This window comes from Pan paniscus, chromosome 11 (genome assembly GCF_029289425.2).
Source record: "Pan paniscus chromosome 11, NHGRI_mPanPan1-v2.0_pri, whole genome shotgun sequence".
Classification (NCBI taxonomy): domain Eukaryota; kingdom Metazoa; phylum Chordata; class Mammalia; order Primates; family Hominidae; genus Pan; species Pan paniscus.
The window spans coordinates 65,485,278-65,497,606 of record NC_073260.2 but is presented as its reverse complement, the minus strand read 5'-3'; positions in this window follow the sequence as shown (position 1 = coordinate 65,497,606).

The following is a 12,329-nucleotide window of genomic DNA, read 5'->3' as shown; positions in this document are numbered from 1 at the left end:
AATGGAATGGAATGGAATCAACCGAATGGAATGGAATGGAATGGAATCAACCTGAATGGAATGGAATGGAATGGAATGGAATGGAATGGAATGGAATGGAATGGAATGGAATGAACCCGAATGGAATGGAATGTAATGGAAGGGAATGGAATGGAATAGAGTGAAACCGAATGTAATGGAATGGAATGAAATGGAATGGAATCCACCCGAATGGAATGGAATGGAATGGGATGCAATGGAATGGAATGGAATCAACCCGAATGGAATGGAATGGCATGGAATGGAATGGAAAGGAACGGAATGGAAGAGCATGGAATCAACACGAATGGAATGGAATGAAATGGAATGGAATGGAATGCAATGGAATCAACCCGAATGGAATGGAATGGAATGGAATGGAATCAACCGGAATGGAATGGAATGGAATGGAATGGAATGGATTGGAATGGAATGCAATCAAACCAAATGGAATGGAATGGAATGCAATGGAATGGAATCAACCCGAATGGAATGGAATGGAGTGGAATGCAATGGAATCAAACCGAATGGAATGGAATGGAATGGAATGGAATGGAATGGAATCAACCCGAGTGGAATGGAATGGAAAGCAATGGAATGGAATGAAATGGCATTTAATTAACCCGAAAGGAATGGAATGGAGTGGAATGGAATGGAACGCAATGGAATCAACCGGAATGGAATGGAATGGAATGGAATGGAATGGAATGGAATGAAACGGAACGGAATAAACCCTAAAGGAATGGAATGGAACGGAATGTGATGGAATGGAATCAACCCGAATGGAATGGAATGGAATCGAATGGAATGGAATGGAATGGAATAAACCTGAATGGAATGGAATGGAATGGAATGGAATCAACCCGAGTGGAATGGAATGGAATGGAATGGAATGGAATGGAATCAAACGGAACGGAATGGAAAGGAATGGAATGGAATGGAATCAACCCGAATGGAATGGAATGGAATGGAATGGAACGGAATGGAATCAACATGAATGGAATGGAATGGAATGGAATGGAATGGAATCACCAAGAATGGAAGGGAATGGAATGGAATGGAATGGAAAGGAATCAACCGGAATGGAACGGAATGGAATGGAATGGAATCAACACGAATGGAAAGGAATGGAAGGGAATGGAATCAATCAGAATGTAATGGAATGGAATGGAATGGAATGAATCGGAATGGAATGCAACCAACCCGAATGGAATGGAATGGAATGAAATGGAATGGAATCGAACGGAATGCAATCAACACGAATGGAATGGAATGAAACGGAATGGAATGGAATGGAATGGAATGGAAGCAACCAGAATGGAATGGAATGGAATGGAAAGGAATGGAATGGATTGATATCAATCCGAATGGAATGGAGTGGAATGGAATGGAATGGAATGGAAAGGAATGGAATGAAATGGAATCAAGCAAAATGGAATGGAATGGAATGGAATGGAATGGAATGGAATGGAATGGAATGGAATGGAATCAAACGGAATGGAATGGAAAGGAATGGAATGGAATGGAATCAACCCGAATGGAATGGAATGGATTGGAATGGAATGGAATGGAATCAACATGAATGGAATGGAATGGAATGGAATGGAATCACCAAGAATGGAAGGGAATGGAATGGAATGGAATGGAATGGAATCAACCGGAATGGAACGAAATGGAATGGAATGGAATCAACCCGAATGGAAACAATGGAAGGGAATGGAATCAACCAGAATGTAATGGAATGGAATGGAATGGAATGAATCGGAATGGAATGGATCCAACCCGAATGGAATGGAATGGAATGAAATGGAATGGAATGGAATGGAATGGAATGGAATGGAATCAACACGAATGGAATGGAATGGAACGGAACGGAATGGAATGGAATGGAATGGAATCAACCCGAGTGGAATGGAATGGAATGGAATGGAATGGAATGGAATGGAATGGAATGGATTGGTATGGAATCAACCCGAATGGAATGGAATGGAATGGAATGGAATCAACACGAATGGAATGGATTGGAATGGAATGGAATTAACCCGAATGGAATGGAATGGAATGGAATGGAGTAAACGCGAATGGAATGGAATGAAATGGAATGGAATGGAATCAACAGGAATGGAATGGAATGGAAAGGAATGGAATGGAATGGAATCAACCTAAATGGAATGGAAAGGACTGGAATGGAATGGAATGGAATCAACCAGAATGGAATGCTATGGAATGGAATGGAATGGAATGGAAGGGAATCAACCCGAATGGAATGGAATGGAATGGAAAGGAATGGAAAGGAATGGAATGGAATGGAATGGAATCATCCAGAATGGAATGGAATGGAATGGAATGGAATGGAATGGATAGGAATGGAATGGAACCAACCCGAATGGAATGGAATCGAATGGAACGGAATGGAACGATATCAGACCGACTGCAATGGAATGGAATGGAATGGAATGCAAACAACACGAATGGAATGAAACGGAGTGGAATGGAATCAACAAGAATGGAATGGAATGGAATGGAATGGAATGGAATGGAATGGAATGGAATGGAATGGAATGGAATGGAAAGGAATGGAATGGAGTCAACCCGAATGGAATGGAATGCAATGGAAGGGAATAGAATGGAATGGAATGGAATGGATTCAACCCGAATGGAATGGAATGGAATGGAATGGAGTGGAATGGAATGGAATAGAATCAACCCGAATACAATGGAAATGAAAGAAATGGAATGGAATCAACCCGAATGGAATGGAATGGAATGGAATGGAATGGAATGGAATGGAATGGAACGGAATGGAATCAACCCGAACGGAATGGAATGGAATGGAATGGAATGGATAGGAATGGAATGGAACCAACCCAAATGGAATGGAATCGAATGGAACGGAATGGAACGATATCAGACCGACTGCAATGGAATGGAATGGAATGGAATGCAATCAACAAGAATGGAATGAAACGGAGTGGAATGGAATCAACAAGAAAGGAATGGAATGGAATGGAATGGAATGGAATGGAATCAACCCGAAAGGAATGGAATGGAACGGAATGGAATGGATTGGAATGGTATCATCTAGAATGGAATGGAATGGAAAGAACAGAATCAACCCGAATGGAATGGAATGGAATGGAATGGAATAGAATCAACCCGAATGGAATGGAATGGAAAGGAATGGAATGGAATGGAATCAACCCGAATGGAATAGAATGGAATGGGATGGAAGGGAATGCAAAGAAGTCAACCCGAATGGAATGGAGTGGTATGGAATGGAATGGAATGCAATGGAATGGAATGGCATGGAATCAACCGGAATGGAGTGGAATGGAATGGAGTGTAACGGAATGGTATCAACCCGATTGGAATGGAAGGGAATGGAATGGAATGGAATGTAAAGGAATGGAATGGAAAAGAATCAACTCGAATGTATTGTAATGGAATGGAATGGAAAGGAATGGAATGGAAAGTATCAACTCAAATGTAATGGAATTGAATGAAATGGAATGGAATCCATGCGAATGGAATGGAATGGAATGGGATGGAATGGAATGGGACGGAATTGAATGGAATGGAGTCAACCCGAATGGAATGGAATGGAATAGAATGGAATGGAATGGAATGGAATCAACCCCAATGGATTGGAACGGAATGGATTGAAAGGGAATGGAATCAACGTGAATGGAATGGAATGGAATGGAATGGAATGGAATGGAATGGAATCCAGTTTAATCAACCCGAATGTAATGGAATGGAATGGAATGGAATGAAATGGAATCAACCGGAATAGAATGGAATGGAATGGAATGGATTGGAATGGAATGCAATCAACCCAAATATAATGGAATGGAAGGGAATGGAATGGAATGGAATGGATTGGAATGGAATGGAATGGAATCAACCTAAATGGAATGGAAAGGAATGGAATGGAATTTAATGGAATCAACCAGAATGGAATGGAATTTATTTGAGTCAAACCGAATGGCATTGAATGGAATGGAATCAACCCGAATGGAATGGAATGGAATGGAATGGAATGGAATGAAATGGAATGGAATGGAACGGAATGGAATGGAATGTTATCAACCTGAATGGAAAGCTATGGAATGGAATGGAATGGAATGGAGGAGAATCAACCCGAATGGAATGGAATTGAAAGGAATGGAATGTAATGGAATGGAATGGAATCAACCAGAATGGATTGGAATGGAATGGAATGGAATGGAATGGAAACAACCGGAATGGAATGGAATGGAATTCAATGGAATGGAATGGAATCAACCCGAATTGAATGGAATGGAATGGAATGGAATGAAAGGGAATGGAACGGAACCAACCCGAATGGAATGGAATGGAATGAAATCGAATGGAGTAAAATGGAATGGAATGGAACGGAATGGAATGGAATCAACTTGAATGGAATGGAATGGAATGGAATGGAATGGAAAGGAATCATCCCGAATAGCATGGAATGTAATGGAATGGAATGGAATGGATTGGAATCAACCCGAATGCAATGGAATGGAATGCAATGGAATGGAATGAAATGGAATGGAATCAACCCGAATGGAATGGAATGGAATGGAATGGAACGGAATGGAATCAACCCTAATGGAATGGAATGGAATGGAATCAACCTGAATAGAATGGAATGGAATGGAATGGAATGGAATGGAATGAACCCGAATGGAATGGAATGGAATGGAAGGGAATGGAATGGAATAGAATGAAACCGAATGTAATGGAATGGAATGAAATGGAATGGAATCCACCCGAATGGAATGGAATGGAATGGGATGGAATGGAATGGAATGGAATCAACCCGAATGGAATGGAATGGCATGGAATGGAATGGAAATGAACGGAATGGAATAGAATGGAATCAACACGAATGGAATGGAATGGAATGGAATGGAATGGAATGGAATGGACTGCAATGGAATCAACCCGAATGGAATGGAATGGAATGGAATGGAATCAACCGGAATGGAATGGAATGGAATGGAATGGAATGGAATGGAATGGAATGTATTGGAATGGAGTGCAATCAACCCAAATGGAATGGAATGGAAAGCAATGGAATGGAATCAACCCGAATGGAATGGAATGGAATTGAATGGAATGGAATGGAATGGAATTGAAAGGAACGGAATGGATTGATATCAATCTGAAGGGAATGGAGAGGAATCGAATGGAATGGAATGGAAAGGAATGAAATGAAATGGAATCAAGCAAAATGGAATGGAATGGAATGGAATGGAATGGAATCAAACGGAATGGAATGGAAAGGAATGGAATGGAATGGAATCAACCCGAATGGAATGGAATGGAATGGAATGGAATGGAATGGAATCAACATGAATGGAATGGAATGGAATGGAATGGAATGGAATGGAATGGAATGGAATGGAATGGAATCACCAAAAATGGAAGGGAATGGAATGGAATGGAATGGAATGGAATGGAAAGGAATCAACCGGAATGGAACGGAATGGAATGGAATGGAATCAACCCGAATGGAAAGGAATGGAAGGGAATGGAATCAACCAGAATGGAATGGAATGGAATGGAATGAATCGGAATGGAATGGATCCAACCCGAATGGAATGGAATTGAATGGAATGAAATGGAATTGAATGGAATGGAATGGAATGAAATGGAATGGAATGGAATGTAAGGGAATGGAATCAACAAGAATGGAATGGAATGGAACGGAATGGAATGCAATGGAATGGAATGGAATCAACCCGAATGGAATGGAATGGAATGGAATGGAATGGAATGGAATGGATTTTAATGGAATAAACCCAAATGGAATGGAATGGAATGAAGTGGAATCAACACGAATGGAATGGAATGGAATGGAATGAACACGAATGGAATGGAAAGGAATGGAATGGAATGGGATGGAATGGAGTGGAATGTAATAAACCCGAACGCAATGGAATGGAATGGATTGGAATGAAATGGAATCAACCAGAATGGAATGGAATGGAATGGAATGGAATGGAATGGAGTAAAAGCGAATGGAATGGAATGAAATGGAATGGAATGGAATCAACAGGAATGGAATGCAGTGGAAAGGAATGGAATGGAATGGAATGGAATCAACCTAAATGGAATGGAAAGGACTGGAATGGATTGGAATGGAATCAACCAGAATGGAATGGAATGGAATGGAGTGAAACCGAATAGAATTGAATGGAATGGAATCAACCCTAATGGAATGGAATGAAATGGAATGGAAAGGAATGTTATCAACCCGAATGGAATGCTATGGAAAGGAATGGAATGGAATGGAATGGAATGGAATCATCCAGAATGGAATGGAATGGAATGGAATGGAACGGAATGAAATCAATCCGAATGGAATGCAATGGAATGGAATGGAATGGAAAGGAATGGAATGGAATCAACCCGAATGGAATGGAATCGAAAGGAATGGAATGGAATGGAATCAACAAGAAAGGAATGGAATGGAATTAAATGGAACGGAATGGAATGGAATGGAATCAACCCGAATGGAATGGAATGGAATGGAATTGAAAGGAACCCAATCAACCCGAATGGAATGGAATGTAATAGGAATGAAATGGAACAGAATTAACCCGAATGGATAGGAATGGAATGGAATGGAAACAACCCGAATGGAATGGAATGGAATGGGATGGAATGAAATCGAATGGAGTGGAATGGAATGGAATGGAATCAACCGAATGGAATGGAATGGAATGGAATGCAATGGAATGGAATAGAATGGAATGGAATCAACTCAAATGGAACGGAATGGAAAGGATTGGTATGGAATCAACATGAATGGAATGGAATGGAATGGAAAGGAATGGAATTGAGTCAGCCCGAATGGAATGGAATGGAATGGAATGGAATGGAGTGGAATAGAGTGGAATCAAACGTAACTGAATGGGATGGAATTGAATGGAATGGAATGGAATCAACACGAATGGAATAGAATGGAATGGAATGGAATGCAATGGAATGGAAAGGAATGGAAAGGAATGGAATCAACCCAAATGGAATGGAGTGGAGTGGAATGTAATGGAATGCAATGGAATGCAATGGAATGGAATTGAATGGAGTGGAATGGAATCAACCAGAATGGAATGGAATGGAATGGATTGCAATAGAATGGAATGGAACCAACCAGAATGGAATGCAATGGAATGGAATGGAATGGAATGGAATCAACCCGAGTGGAATGGAATGGAAAGCAATGGAATGGAATGAAATGGCATGGAATTAACCCGAAAGGAATGGAATGGAGTGGAATGGAATGGAACGCAATGGAATCAACCGGAATGGAATGGAATGGAATGGAATGGAATGGAATGAAACCGAACTGAATAAACCCTAAAGGAATGGAATGGAACGGAATGTGATGGAATGGAATCAACCCGATTGGAATGGAATGGAAGGGAATGGAATGGAATGGAATGGAATGGAATAAACCCGAATGGAATGGAATGGAATGGAATGGAATCAACCCGAGTGGAATGGAATGGAATGGAATGGAAAGGAATGTAATGGAGTCAACCTAAATGGAATGGAAAGGAATGGAATGGAATGGTATGGAATCAACAGGAATGAAATGGAATGGAATGTAGTCAAACCGAATGGAATCGAATGGAATGGAAAAAACCTGAATGGAATGGAATGGAATGGAACGGAATGGAATGGAATGGAATGTTATCAACCCGAATGGAATGGTATGGAATGGAATGGAATGGAATGGAATGGAAGGGAATGAATCCGAATGGAATGGAATGGAATGGAATGGAAAGGGATGGAATGGAATGGAATCAACCAGAATGAAATGGAATGGAATGGAATGGAAAGGAATGGAATGGAATGGAATCAACCAGAATGGAATGGAATGGAATGGAATGGAATGGAATGGAATGAAACGGAATGGAATGGAATGGAATGGAATCAACACGAATGGAATGGTATGGAATGGAATGGAATCAACACGAATGGAATGGAATGGAATGAAATGGAATGGAATGGAATGGAATGGAATCAACCCGAAAGGAATGGAATGGAATGGAATGGAATTGAATGGAATGGAATGGAATGGCATCATCCCGAATGAAATGGAATGTAATGGAATCAAACCGAATGGAATGGAATGGAATGGGATGGAATGGAATTAAATGGAGTCAAACCGAATGGAATGGAATGGAATGGAATGGAATGGAATGGAATCAAACCGAATGGAATGGAATGGAGTGGAATGGAATGGAATGGAATGGAATGGAATGGAATGGAATGGAATCAACCGGAATGGAAAAGAATGGAATGGAATGGAATGGAATGCAATGGAAAGGAATGGAATTGAATGGAGTGGAAAGGAATCAACCCGAATGGAATAGAATGTAATAGAATGGAATGGAATCAACCGGAATGGAATGCAATGGAATGGAATGGAATGGAATGGAATCAACTCGAAAGGAATGGAATGGAATGGAATTAACCTGAATGGAATGGAATGGAATGGAATGGAATGAAATGGCATGGAATTAACCCGAATGGAATGGAATGGAGTGTAATGGAATGCAACGCAATGGAATCAACCGGAATGGAATGGAATGGAATGGAATGGAATGGAATGAAACGGAATGGAAGAAACCCTAATGGAATGGAATGGAATGGAATGGAATGGAACGGAATGTGATGGAATGGAATGAACCCGAATGGAATGGAATGGAATGGAATAGAATCAACCCGAATGGAATAGAATGTAATGTAATGGAATGGTATGGAATCAACCCGAGTGGTATGTAATGTAATGGAATGGAATGGAATGATAAGGAATCAACCCGAAAGGAATGGAATGGAATGGAATGGGATGGAATGGAATTGAATGGAATGGAATAAACCCGAATGGAATGGAATGGAATGGAATGGAGTCAACCAGAATGGAATGGAATTTATTGGAGTCAAACCGAATGGCATTGAATGGAATGGAATCAACCCGAATGGAATGGAATGGAATGGAATGGAATGGAATGAAATGGAATGGAATGGAATGGAATGGAATGGAATGGAATGGAATGAAATGGAATGAAATGGAATGAAATGGAATGGAATGGAACGGAATGGAATGGAATGTTATCAACCTGAATGGAATGCTATGGAATGGAATGGAATGGAATGGAGGAGAATCAACCAGAATGGAATGGAATTGAAAGGAATGGAATGTAATGGAATGGAATGGAATCAACCAGAATGGATTGGAATGGAATGGAATGGAATGGAAAGGAAACAACCGGAATGGAATGGAATGGAATTCAATGGAATGGAATGGAATCAACCCGAATGGAGTGGAATGGAATCAACCCGAATGGAATGGAGTGGAAATGAATGGAATGAAACGGAATGGAACGGAACCAACCCGAATGGAATGGAATGGAATGAAATCGAATGGAATAAAATGTAATGGAATGGAACGGAATGGAATGGAATCAACTCGAATGGAATGGAATGGAATGGAAAGGAATCATCCCGAATAGCATGGAATGGAATGGAATGGAATGGAATGGATTGGAATCAACCCGAATGCAATGGAATGGAATGCAATGGAATGGAATGAAATGGAATGGAATCAACCCGAATGGAATGGAATGGAATGGAGTGGAATTGAACGGAATGGAATCAACCCGAATGGAATGGAATGGAATGGAATCAACATGAATAGAATGGAATGGAATGGAATGGAATGGAATGGAGTGGAATTGAACGGAATGGAATCAACCCGAATGGAATGGAATGGAATGGAATCAACATGAATAGAATGGAATGGAATGGAATGGAATGGAATGGAATGGAATGGAATGGAATGGAATCAACCCGAATGGAATGGAATGGAATGGAGTCAAACCGAATAGAATTGAATGGAATGGAATCAACCCTAATGGAATGGAATGCAATGGAAAGGAAAGGAATTTTATCAACCCGAATGGAATGCTATGGAATGGAATGGAATGGAATGGAAGGGAATCAACCCGAATGGAATGGAATGGAATGGAAAGGAATGGAATGGAGTGGAATGGAATGGAATGGAATCATCCAGAATGGAATGGAATGGAATGGAACGGAATGGAATCATCCAGAATGGAATGGAATGGAATGGAACGGAATGGAATCAATCCGAATGGAATGGAATGGAATGGAATGAAATAGAATGGAATGGAATGGAATGCAATGGAATCAACCCGAATGGAATGGAATGTAATGGAATGGAATGGAATGGAGTGGAATGGAATGGAATAGAATCAACCCGAATACAATGGAAATGAAAGAAATGGAATGGAATCAACCCGAATGGAATGGAGTGGAATGGAACGGAATGGAACCAACCCGAACGGAATGGAATGGAATGGAATAGAATGGAATGGATAGGAATGGAATGGAACCAACCCGAATGGAATGGAATCGAATGGAACGGAATGGAACGATATCAGACCGACTGCAATGGAATGGAATGGAATGGAATGCAATCAACAGGAATGGAATGAAACGGAATGGAATGGAATCAACAAGAAAGGAATGGAATGGAATGGAATGGAATGAAATGGAATGGAATGGAAAGGAATGGAATCAACCCGAAAGGAATAGAATGGAACGGAATGGAATGGATTGGAATGGTATCATCTCGAATGGAATGGAATGGAAAGGAACAGAATCAACCCGAATGGAATGGAATGGAATGGAATGGAATAGAATCAACCCGAATGGAATGGAATGGAATGGAATGGAATGCCATGGAATGGAATGGCATGGAATCAACCGGAATGGAATGCAATGGAATGGAGTGGAACGGAATGGTATCAACCCGATTGGAATGGAATGGAATGGAAGGGAATGGAGTGGAATGGAAATGAATGGAATGGAAAGTATCAACTCGAATGTAATGGAATTGAATGAAATGGAATGGAATCCACCCGAAAGGAATGGAATGGAATGGGATGGAATGGAATGGGATGGAATTGAATGGAATGGAGTCAACCCGAATGGAATGGAATGGAATGGAATGGAATGGAATGGAATGGAATGGAATGGAATCAACCCGAATGGATTGGAACGGAATGGATTGAAATGGAATGGAATCAACGTGAATGGAATGGAATGGAATGGAATGGAATGGAATGCAATTTAATCAACCCGAATGGAATGGAATGGAATGGAATGCAATTTAATCAACCCGAATGGAATGGAATGGAATGGAATGGAATGAAATGGAATAAACCGGAATAGAATGGAATGGAATGGAATGGATTGGAATGGAATGCAATCAACCAAAATATAATGGAATGGAAGGGAATGGAATGGAATGGATTGGAATGGAATGGAATGGAATGAATCTAAATGGAATGGAAAGGAATGGAATGGAATGGAATGGAATCAACCAGAATGGAATGGAATTTATTGGAGTCAAACCGAATGGCATTGAATGGAATGGAATCAACCCGAATGGAATGGAATGGAATGGAATGGAATGGAATGGAATGGAATGAAATGGAATGAAATGGAATGGAATGGAACGGAATGGAATGGAATGTTATCAACCTCAATGGAATGCTATGGAATGGAATGGAATGGAATGGAGGAGAATCAACCAGAATGGAATGGAATTGAAAGGAATGGTATGTAATGGAATGGAATGGAATCAACCTGAATGGATTGGAATGGAATGGAATGGATTTCAATGGAATGGAATGGAATCAACCCGAAAGGAATGGAGTGGAATGGAATGGAATGAAACGGAATGGAACGGAACCAACCCGAATGGAATGGAATGGAATGAAATCGAATGGAATAAAATGGAATGGAATGGAACGTAATGGAATGGAATCAACTCGAATGGAACGGAATGGAATGGAATGGAATGGAATGGAATGGAATGGAATGGAAAGGAATCATACCGAATAGCACGGAATGGAATGGAATGGAATGGAATGGATTGGAATCAAGCCGAATGCAATGGAATGGAATGCAATGGAATGGAATGAAATGGAATGGAATCAACCCGAATGGAATGGAATGGAATGCAATGGAATGGAACGGAATGGAATCAACCCGAATGGAATGGAATGGAATGGAATCAACCTGAATAGAATGGAATGGAATGGAATGGAATGGAATGGAATGGAATGGAATGGAATGGAATGAACCCGAATGGAATGGAATGTAATGGAAGGGAATGGAACGATATCAGACCGACTGCAATGGAATGGAATGGAATGGAATGCAATCAACAGGAATGGAATGAAACGGAATGGAATGGAATC